Genomic DNA, 11296 nt, shown 5'->3' on the forward strand with positions numbered 1-11296 from the left:
TAAATATTTTAAATTTAGGACTGGTCTAAATTTGTCATTCTTTTTCTCTACTAAAAAAATATTTGACCTAAAGACAGGGACAATAGCGCGTTTTGATAGCAGCGTCGAAACTTCAGCATCAATTAAGTCAATTTGCTATTCAATAAAGGGAGGTGAACCCGGAATGGAAAACTGAACTGGTTTACATAATAAATTTTTTTTTGATAGCCTTGTACAATATCAAGACTCCATTGATCAGAAGTTAAATTACACCAGTTATGGTAAAATTTAGATATGTTACCAGCAGTAAAATCAGTACTCACTGAATTATTTATTGGTATTGCTGTTGGTACTGTTGAAATTGATTTTTGGAATGGTCTTTGACCCCTGCCTCGTGCTCTCCACCTGATCGTGTAAGGTCTTCCCCGGAAGTTTCGTCTCCGATCCTGAGGTCATCTGTTATTGAAACCATGTCCTAAAAAGATCTTCTATTAGACCTAGGATTTAAGCGTCCTGACAAATTGAGAGAGGAGGAGAGCCTATTAGATTGATCAATCTCTTTCATTCTGTTGGCAACACCAGGCCCAAAAAGTGTCTCTCCTACAGGTCTTGTCGTTGGGCAAAGATGGTGATAACGCCTACTCATAAATTTTAAGAAATATCCGACGTCTAAGCGAAAGTTTTAATTTAATATTGCTAAAGTGATAATAGAATCCACCAGGGTATTTTTAAATTTCCGGTTATTAGACTTGGGAAGTAAACCCAGTAAGGGGGCAATGTCCAGGCCTGTTAATTTTTGCACCTCCTGTAGTGAATTATCCTGCGCTTGAGCAGGCTTGGGTAATTCCTGTCAAATACAAGGTTCAACCACAGGATTACCAAAGTCTTCTGAATCAAGACTAGTAATTATTTCATGATGGATAGTGCAATTGTCGTAGGCAATTGGCCTGTTATTAACATACACTGATTACCCCTAATAAAAACAGCAGTGCATTTCCGCAGTTTTGTATTGTTTCTGAATATCCCCTACTTTTTTTGAAGAGTAAAATATAGATATCTACAATATAATTTTAATTTTATAATTTAATAGAAACCCATGCCTTGTTATTTAGCATACTATTAGTGAGTTTAGATCCCTATAATCTATTTTGTTGGAAATGTACCATAATACATTGTCTAATAGTATTGAGTATTATTATCTTTCTTTACTTAAATAGCTGAATTTGAATATATAGCATGCAATTATAATTTATATGCATATCTTATGACTTATTAATAACGTAACTAGAATATACGTCTATATGTCAACTAATCCTAAATCACACTGTGCCCATCTGTTAAATAATGTTGCATTTATAATTGTTGACAATGTATACTTTGTTTACTTAAGGCGCGTATAGTTTATAATTTTGCATGAGTTGGGAATGGATTGTTAGAACCAGCGCCATCCTGTCCAGACGACCAGGCGAACGTGTTACTCCGAACTAATATCCTAGGTCAGTTGTTCCCACTGGGATATCCGTCTCCAGGGTCGAAGCGAAGCTCTAATTATTTCACCTGAAGTTCTTGAGAACTGCACTTTGAGCGCACAGTCTTTAGAAGCTTTCATAATGAACTGACTTTAAACTGCTTGCAGTTTGAAAACAGATACAGCCTTTAGGTGCTTGCATCTAATGAACAAACACGGCTTTAAACGCTTGCGTTTAATGAACGGGTTAGAACTGCTGACAGTTAATGAACAGTATAGCTTTTAGCTATTAAACAGAACAGATCACAGAACGGCTTGAACTGGGACAGTTCGCCTCTTTATAAATAGTGTAAAAAAGTTTTCCCAGTCTATTAAAACTTACCTGTATATATGTTTTCATGTATATTAAAATTTTAAAGTTTTATACAGTTTGGTTCCGTTTGTTCGAAGAGAGAGAGCCGAACATAGCACAACTACTTTTTAGCTAGTCCGTCCTCACCTCTGAAGAGGTTCTACTTTAAACGGCTTGTGATCGGCCAATAGATCACTGGTGGCACTGAAATTACGGGGGTCCTGAGCAACAATTGCAACAGAATTTCCCACACTACCAAACCACTACACCATTTCGTGACCAAAGACAGACAATCTGATTAAAACACAGATCCTATTTCGTTTCTTTTTTATAGTTCAAAATTTCGTTTTACTTGTCTTTACTACATGTAGTGCAGGCCATCGAAAGTATAAAAAAACCGAAAAGAAATATAGATCTGTATTTTAATCAGATTGAAAGACAGAAGAAGAAGCGCCGCAATATCACAAAGGTCTCGGTTCCTTTCGAACCGTAACTTTATGCATTATATCCCCTGATTGCACGAAAAACCATATTTTTAGGTAGAGGTCACAATTTTGAAACGCCCACATTTTCATGTGGACGTATATTGTCGCCGTCCCAGTCCGCCCGGACATCTGAACTAAGATTTGGGACCTAGAAATTGACACACATCGGTCGCAACGCATATAATAATGTAATATGAATGTATATAAAGTGATTTACATTCAGTCGTTCCCGTTTTACTCTAATTTCAAATCAGTTTTGTTCGGCGAAATACGCGAGAAGTCTCAATCGAATGGCAATCTCTAGCGTCTGGTTATTCCAGTCTACACCGATAGTATTTATTGCGCGTGCTCTTCAAATGAAAATATGGCGTCACGGATTCGATTTTTTCATAAGCCAACTTCAACCTGGACCTAGCCCTAACGCTTACCCTAACCCCTAACCTACAATATCAGAGAATTCTATACTGATCTCCAGGAAAATCACACGAAAATCTTCACACAGAAAGTTATTCTAATAATAAAAATAACACCAGTCCTCACCCTAACCCAAAGCAAACAATATATCAAACCCCAGCCCCCAGTTGACAAAATCAACTAGTTATAAGAATCCCTAGCCCTAACCCCCGGTGTGACAGTTTGAATTGACTCTCGGTGTGTGTTTGTTCCTGGGCACTTGCGCATGTCCGAAACTGTTGTTAGCGTTAACAACGATGCTATATCCACTTTCGGTGGTGTGAGATGGTTTCTGATCAGTGATCAATTCAGGAAAAAGTATTACGTATTTGGTTTGTCATTAAAAAACATACTTGCAATCGTGATTAGCTGTTGTTTTAGTGATCAGTAGTTACACGATCAACGGATCTAAGTTGATTGGCTTGAAATTAATACTTCTTTCTATCGACTGCATTGGCCGAGAAAGTTCATCGGGATTTCCCGACGTGGTTTCCCCTTGTCAGTGGTGCAGAACGGAGGGCCTGACAAGGACAGCTGTCTAGTCCTTCGGATGAGACGAAAAACCGAGGTCCCGTGTATACATTGGAATGCACGTAAAAGATCCCTTGGCAGTTGGAATTCGATATAAGAGTAGGCGATAGTGCCGCTGCCCGGGTAAAATTTTCCTCATAGCACACGTCTTCATTAGCCCAGTATAGGAGCAGAACAGTAGGACGTTCAACCCCATTTCATTTCATTTCATTTCTTTCTATCGTTCGTGATTTGTTGCCGTTGTTTTTTTTAGAGTGATTACTTAGTCGTTACCCTTTTTGATGTTTTAATTATATTTTAATAATTAATTATTTTGCAGATTGAATATTGGTCTTTATATGATTGGGATTTCTCTGTATCATTGTTATTTAAATTTTGTACTTCTTATTAGGGGTTTCAGGTCACGTGACTAGCGTGAAACCTGAGAGCCAGCGGCTGAAATATAGCCCACTTCAATCTATGATTCTGAATTATTATTTTTTTTAAATGTATTACTAGCAATTGTATTGCAATAGTTTAATATCAATCTCAATATCTGCAAAGATTCAGACTCAACAATTATCGAAATGTTACCGTTTATGTACGGGGCGCGCTCGCGGGGAATAATATATCGTTCTGACGTCATGCGACGTGAATCCGCGACTTAGTCAATTTGTATTTCTACTTTTTATCGAAACAATAGAAACTCGACACCGTCTCCTAATAATACAGTAAATATTGGTAGATAATAATGTAGAAACCGATTTGACCGTAAGAAAATCTTAGGGGAAATAGTAGCACGGGGAGTCAATGCACACCGTGTCTATAACGGTGTGAGCTGACGCCCACAACTGCGCATGCGCTAAACGGCAATCACACGCCAGGAACCATTTCACACTGTCACACGGGGATAGTGGAAAAAAACTCATTTTTAGAAAATCCAACCCTTAGTTGGAAACTCATTAATGTGGCTTTCACCCGAGGGCCTCAACTTTATTCTTTTTTCCTCGGAAACAAAAATACCAGAATAACACAAGCGACAGCGAAGGGAGATCATCAGCGCCACTAACACCAAAAACCAGCGAAATCAACTTTGTATATAAATCTAATGTATTATATGTATTTTTTTTATATAAAAGTAGGAAATATCACGAACCGAATTTTCCTTATCCTAGGTCAGTGCTTATGTGGAGACTTAACCTCTCCCCCAAATTCTTAAAACTAACCTACATTATCGCCAACAATCACGTGCCCTAACCTTATTTACATTCCAGTGCTCTTGACGAAGTCTTGAGTTGGCTTGTGCCGTATGTCTAGCCTCGTGCTTCGAGGTACACGATTCGTGTAGCAATGGTAAAATGTGTATTTTGTCTTAAATATTGGATATTAGAAGCCCATCTTTTTCTGGTAAGATCACAACATCAATGTTGATTTAAATTGACAAATAATTCGTGTTTTCAATGGCGAAGACTGTGGATGATATTGAGTTAGAGACTTAGCTACTTTAATCATATCTAAAGTATATTACACCTCTGTTCATATATCAAATACAAGGGAAAACAACTTCTCGGACGGTAAAGAAATATTTAGTTTCTCTTTAATTTTCTCCGATATCACGTTCGGCCAATAATTTTTTTACAGTACTTAGAATCATTGGACATGCTACATAGACAATTTCCATCACAATAATATGATGTGAAATTTTGCCCTGACAGGGGCGCTAGGACCTACTCCAACTACCAAGGATTATTTTGCTTGCACGCCAATGTATGTGTACCTTAATATTTTGGCCCTTCCGAACGACTAAGAACTATGCCTTGGCAGGCACTACTGATAAAGGGGACCCATACTGGGAAGTCCCGAGGAACTTTCTCGGCCCTCCAGTGTAGCGAGACAAGGATTCTTTTACTTGCACGCCAATGTGTACCCTAGTTGTTCGTCCCATCCGAACGACTAGACGTTGTGCCTTACCAGACACTACTGAAAAAGGGAACCCATACTGGAAAATCCTGAGGAACGTCCTCGGTCGACACTGGGATCGATCACTGGACCTCCAGTTTAGCGAGTCATTTCCTTACCAACGACGTAAAAGAATTCTCCTGTTCGTGTTGTGCAGGTAAAAATATAAACATATCAATATGACAGGTGTATTGTTGACGCCGAGACTTTTATCTCCCAGTATATTTTATTTAACATTTTATTACTGTTCTAGGAATATGAAATAAGTCATTTTAAGTCGATCAACATTTTCTTGATTTGGTTTATAGATACTCTATTTAAAAACCGAAACCGAGGATCAGTATTGAGTTATATTAATTCAAATATAAATACGAATTTGTTAGCGATTCTGGGGCTTACTATTTAACAAAAGGATTATTAAATATTTGCTTTACGAGATTTGTATTGACCTTGTTTCTGGTGGTGCCACCGAGCTTAAGATCAAATTTAGTTGGTCACCCTACAGGAGAAAGCTCCAATATGTACATAATCTATAAATCACCCAAACATAGTTTATGATGTTTAACATCGTGTCGTTGATTGGTAAGATGTGGTTCGTGGTGTATTTTCTTTCGTTCTTTGTGCCATATGTATTTGGTAAGTATTAACTTCTATAAAATGATCTTGATTGTATTCTCGAAATTCGTATTTCACGGAGATTACCTTCTATTCTCTGATCGGTCTAGAAAACACTTTACTTAAACAATTAAAATTCTCGAAGGATTAAGTTGAGAGGAAAGGAAAATGGGACCAAATTCTAATAAATGGTTCTGTTTGTAGGTTGTGGAGAAACGATAAATGCCCAGACAGGACAAATTCAGTCAGCAAATTATCCCAGAAATTATCCAGATGGCCAAGATTGTACATGGGCAGTAACGGTTTCTGGTGCGTCAATAAAAGTCACTTTCAATACCGAATTTGGTATTGAAGAAGCAGGAGGATGCGGTTACGATTATGTACAAGTGAGTGTAATCATGCAAACAACATTTTAAAAAAAAGACCACTGTCTTAAAAGGATAGCTGATTTGTAGACTACACTGGTATACATGCATCTAATAACCAATCACAAGAATACTCACATTCCCGACTCAACGAGCATTATCTGCCCAATAACCATATTGTCAGTTTTAGTTTCATTGGTCTGCTAAGTTCGATTGCCAATTATTTTCATTTTTAAAGCGCTTTCTTAGTCAAAGTGTTGCGATGCGCTTTACATATATTAGTATTCTGTGTAATCAATAATTTTAAAAGTAAGAAGTAAATGAGCATTGATTCAAATTCTGTAAATAAAATTTTACGTACCATGTTTCAATGCGAAATGTAAATATACACATTCACAATGAAAACCCAGCGCTGATTTGACTGAAAGTGCTAGCTGAGACATTTCAGCTGAAATATGATTTGACTGAATGCGTTCGTGAGAATTAATGCAGCTGATATATGATTTGACTGAATGTCTTCGTGACGATTAATGCAGCTGAAAAATGATAGCATGTAGAACAATCTCCACTCTAGATGCAATGTGACAATGCTAGGTGCTCACTTAGTTTTCAGGTAACAACCTTGACATACAACTGCCTGCTCAATAGATCTGTAACGCTTATACAGACCTGAACTTTATAAAATTCATATTTTATACACCATAAAATCGTAATTTTCAATATTCCCTTTCAATTGTATGTGTTTGCGAGAAAGAATCTGGGGTGCGTTTACGCGATCGTGAAAACATGCTTCTAACGTTTTATCGTCGTTATCTCTCCAATTAGATTTACACTCATCCATTTATGAAAGTGGTGAATGAAATGAAATGAAATGCGGTTTAACGTCCTAGTGTTCTGAATTTTGTTGCGTCTCAGTATATAATTGTATAGCCCCCATACTTATTGTTATAATTATTATAATGAGGAATAACATTGGCGTATTTAGACCCCACCCTTTAACTCGTTACTTAAATCTAAGTCAATTTTAAACCTTTGTGCACCAACCCCTTCTGCCCAAAGCCAACCACGCCAGGCTTTTCAAGAACCAGCACAAGCCCCCGTGGAATAATCTACACTATTGTTATCGTATTACGAGGTCTAATATTTACACTATTTTCTAGCTATACAGCATTACATCTCGTGGTGCCTCTAATATTGGTAAATATTGTGGTGGTCAATCACCAGGTGTTAAATTGGTTCCATCAAACCGTATGATGGTCAAGTTCAAATCAGATGGCTCTGTTAACGAAAAAGGATTCTCAGTCAACTTTACAGCAGGTAGGCAATTTAATAGCATTTGAGTAGAATCTAAGTTTATTATGCTAATGTCGCTTTGGGTCTTTCTGCAGAGATGAATACATGTGCCATGGCTTTTAAAGTAGATTAAGGACTCCAAATTATTTTGAGATTCAACCAAAATTCCTTCCCTTCAAATTTTGTATCATATACATAATACTGTATTTTGAACGAAGTTATCAATGGTTGTGGTATTGACAAGATGTGTGCATTGATCGTAACCAGGCATTTGAGTCTTAGCCTCGCTTTTTAAACTAAGTTTTTAAATGGCTGAATCGTTCAAATCTACTCAAAATCGGAACCATCCGACGGCACCGAGGGTTGATTATGGTCTTGTCATGTTAATAAATGTCTAATTTATATAACATTTAAGGCCCAAAGAAAGACCCGAAATAGGTAAATGTAGTTCTTACATAATGCCTGTTTTGACAGCCTTTCCAAACACATTACCTTTGTGGTGGTTCGCATTTCTTTGATTTTCCCTTACGTTAATATTTTGCGATTCTTACAATTTGCAGTTGTAAATGGAGGGTGGGGTGGATGGAGTAACTTCGAGAATGTTGGACAATGTTCTACCACATGTGGGACTGGATCTCAACGCCAAACACGCACAAGACAGTGTGACAACCCAGCTCCTTTAGGTGGTGGTAGTCAATGTTCGGGATCCACAACTGAAGATCAAGCCGTTGCCTGTAAATTAAGAGAATGCCCAGGTGAGTAAGATACGTTAGCTTATACTAATCTGAATCAGGTGGCTAGGTATGGCGCTGGATCACTACTATGTTTGCAAGGAAATCCCACTAGATTTCCAGCGCGGGTCCAAATGCCAGTGATACAAGACGGGTGGCATGGTGAGGAAAGTGTCTAGTCTTGCAGATAGATGCAAAACCGTTGCATATTCCCTGACAATTGGAAATTTAAATAACAGCAGCCGCTCAAACTTTCCTTTTCTACCTGTAATAGACTTTGTGTGAAAACTAAACTTTGTCGCCCTATACCCTTTCATTTCTTTATTATCTGTGTTAAAATCAGAGTAATATGGGCTAATAATGTCGTTAAAATGAAAAGTAGCTACTATTCTAATTAACACCCCCCCCCCCCCAAAAAAAAAACAACCAAAACAATCTACCCACTTTACCTAAACCACTACATTGGGCACTTTAAAGCATGCACGTATATAATTAACACTGCTTTTAGAACCATATAATATATACAACCCTAATGTATGGTTAACCCAGAATAATTGCTATTGATGTGCACTAAATTTCACCATGTCTTGGAACTAGCAGGTTTACTGTCTTACCGGATTATTTAAATCTGGATTTAATTATACACTTTACAAAACGCCCTCGTTACCCTTGCAGTACATGGTGGCTGGTCTATCTGGAGTAGTTATGAACCGGGTCAATGTTCTGTGTCATGTGGATCAGGTTATCGGAATGAAACAAGTTCTAGAGATTGTAATAACCCAACACCTGCTAATGGCGGCGATGACTGTGCGGGAGATGACGTGAGAACAAGAGAAATAACTTGTTCAATGGACCCATGTCCTAGTAAGTATTATAAACAAATTCTAGTGTCCCGATATCGTGAAACGTGGTCCTGTCTGTCTTGCTTCTGAGTGGAAGCTAACATCAGGCTTCAGTACAGAAAAACACAAAAACGAACAATTCTCCAGAGAACTAACTAGTGAACAACTGATTTGGGATCCAGAAAAGGGGTTCCAAGTTCATGTATTTTATCCAATTGTTGATACCGCAATTGAAAATAAGATTTTAGGGACAAAGGTGGTAACTGATGTCAGCGAATCTCCTGGAGCTATCAGACGAAGAATTGGACAATGTGCACATGAAAAATCATAGAACTTTACAGTTCTGGTATTAGAAATGATTTAATTTCTGAATTGTGGTCGTTTTATCGAGAATTTAAGGAAAAGTTACTGGACGTTTTAGAACCTTTTATTTCTTCTCAGGTAATGTCTTCAATGCTCAAATTGACAACAGTTTATACACTCTGCTACAAATACAAAATTTGACAAGCCCTGCCCCATAGTAACCTGCATGCAACCTATGTGGCCCTGGGCGCAACATATCATCGAAAATGGAATCAACAATAAATATATCGCGTATGATTATGTATCCATCCAATTCTAAAGAGTTCCCATTGTGGTATTATCTCGTAAAATAATCAAAGCAATTTTACTCAATATATAAATAATTACAGTACATGGTGGCTGGTCTCCATGGAGTAATTATGAACCGGGTCAATGTTCTGTGTCATGTGGATCAGGTTATCAGAATGAAACAAGTTCTAGAGATTGTAATAACCCAACACCTGCCAATGGTGGCGAGGACTGTGTGGGAGATGATGTGAGAACAAGTTTAAGAACTTGTTCCATGGACCCATGTCCTGGTAGGTATTTTTTTTAAATTTATCTACAGTCAAACCTATTTTTATTTAATTAAATCAAAATTCAGATTTTCAAGTTAAATCTTAGTGTTCCGTTCACTATTTATAAAGATGTACAGTAATGAATTGAACATTTGTCAACATTCGGCATACTTTACAGATGATATAAATAGGATATAGCTAAAACAAAACAAGAAAGCACCATCTACAATCTTCGCTAAAATCTATTGATAAGACTCTTTTTAATCCCATTTAATCCTAGTAGTGAGATTATCTATCGTTGATATTTTGGTTCTTGCTTTCCTAATTGAATATTAATAATCAGTTTGAGGAAACTTTACCTATGATTAAACCTTGTAAAATTAGATTCGTCCGACATTGAAGACCGTCGGCTTTAAATAAAGTTACCTAATTATTGTCAGAATCGCTAGTGTGTTAATTATGAGATCCTATTGTGGCCATTTCATAATCTCGCCGCCGCCAGAGAGGGCGAGAAGACGAGGGAGCAAGAAGTCGAGGGCAAGAACACGAGGGAGCGAGAGCACGAGGGAGTGAGAAGTCGAGGGCGAGAGTGCGTGCTGATCTCGCCCGAGAACACAAGATTATTTTCACATCGACCTCTCGCTCCCTCGTCCCTCGACTTCTCGCTCCCTAGTGTTCTCGTCTTTGAAAATCCTCGTGTTCTCGCACTCTAGCAATCGACTTCTCGCCCTCGACTTCTCGCTCCCTCGTGTTCTCGCCTTTTAAATTCCTCGATTTCTCGCTCCCTCGCGTTCTCGCCTTTGCGTATTTCTCGCGTTCTCGTGTTCTCGCACTCATGCTTCGTCACAATCTCGACTTCTCGCTCCTCGTGTTCTCGCCTTTGAAAATCATCGACTTCTCGCGCCTTCGCGTTCTCGCCTTTCAGTATTTCTCGCATTCTCGTGTACTCGCACTTTCGCTTCGCCACAATCTGGATTTCTCGCTCCCTCGTGTTCTCGCCTCGGAAGTACAATGTATGCGCATGTCCATTAACTACCGTATTGGCATTTATATTTGGACATGAATACAAATAGACGGAAACTTTTGGGGTTCTAGAAAGTTTAATAGTCCTAACCAGTTTTAATCTCTACTTGCACAGATAGTACTGTATACTGTACTCAATTTTAGGTCTTCGGTTGAATCTTCATCAAAGATCATCGGGATTTTTCATGCGTGTTCCCCTTGTCAGTGGTGTAAGACGGGGGCCTGGCAAGGGACAACGTATAGTCGTTCGGATAAAAGTAACCAAGGTCCCGTGTCCGGAATCGAAATGAAGTAGGAGCTACGGTTGTTTAGTGAGTAGGACGTTTGCTGACCTACTTCCCCCAAGTTCCTCGGGATTTTT

The sequence above is a fragment of the Patella vulgata genome, chromosome 1, assembly GCF_932274485.2.
Source record: "Patella vulgata chromosome 1, xgPatVulg1.2, whole genome shotgun sequence".
Lineage (NCBI taxonomy): Eukaryota > Metazoa > Mollusca > Gastropoda > Patellidae > Patella > Patella vulgata.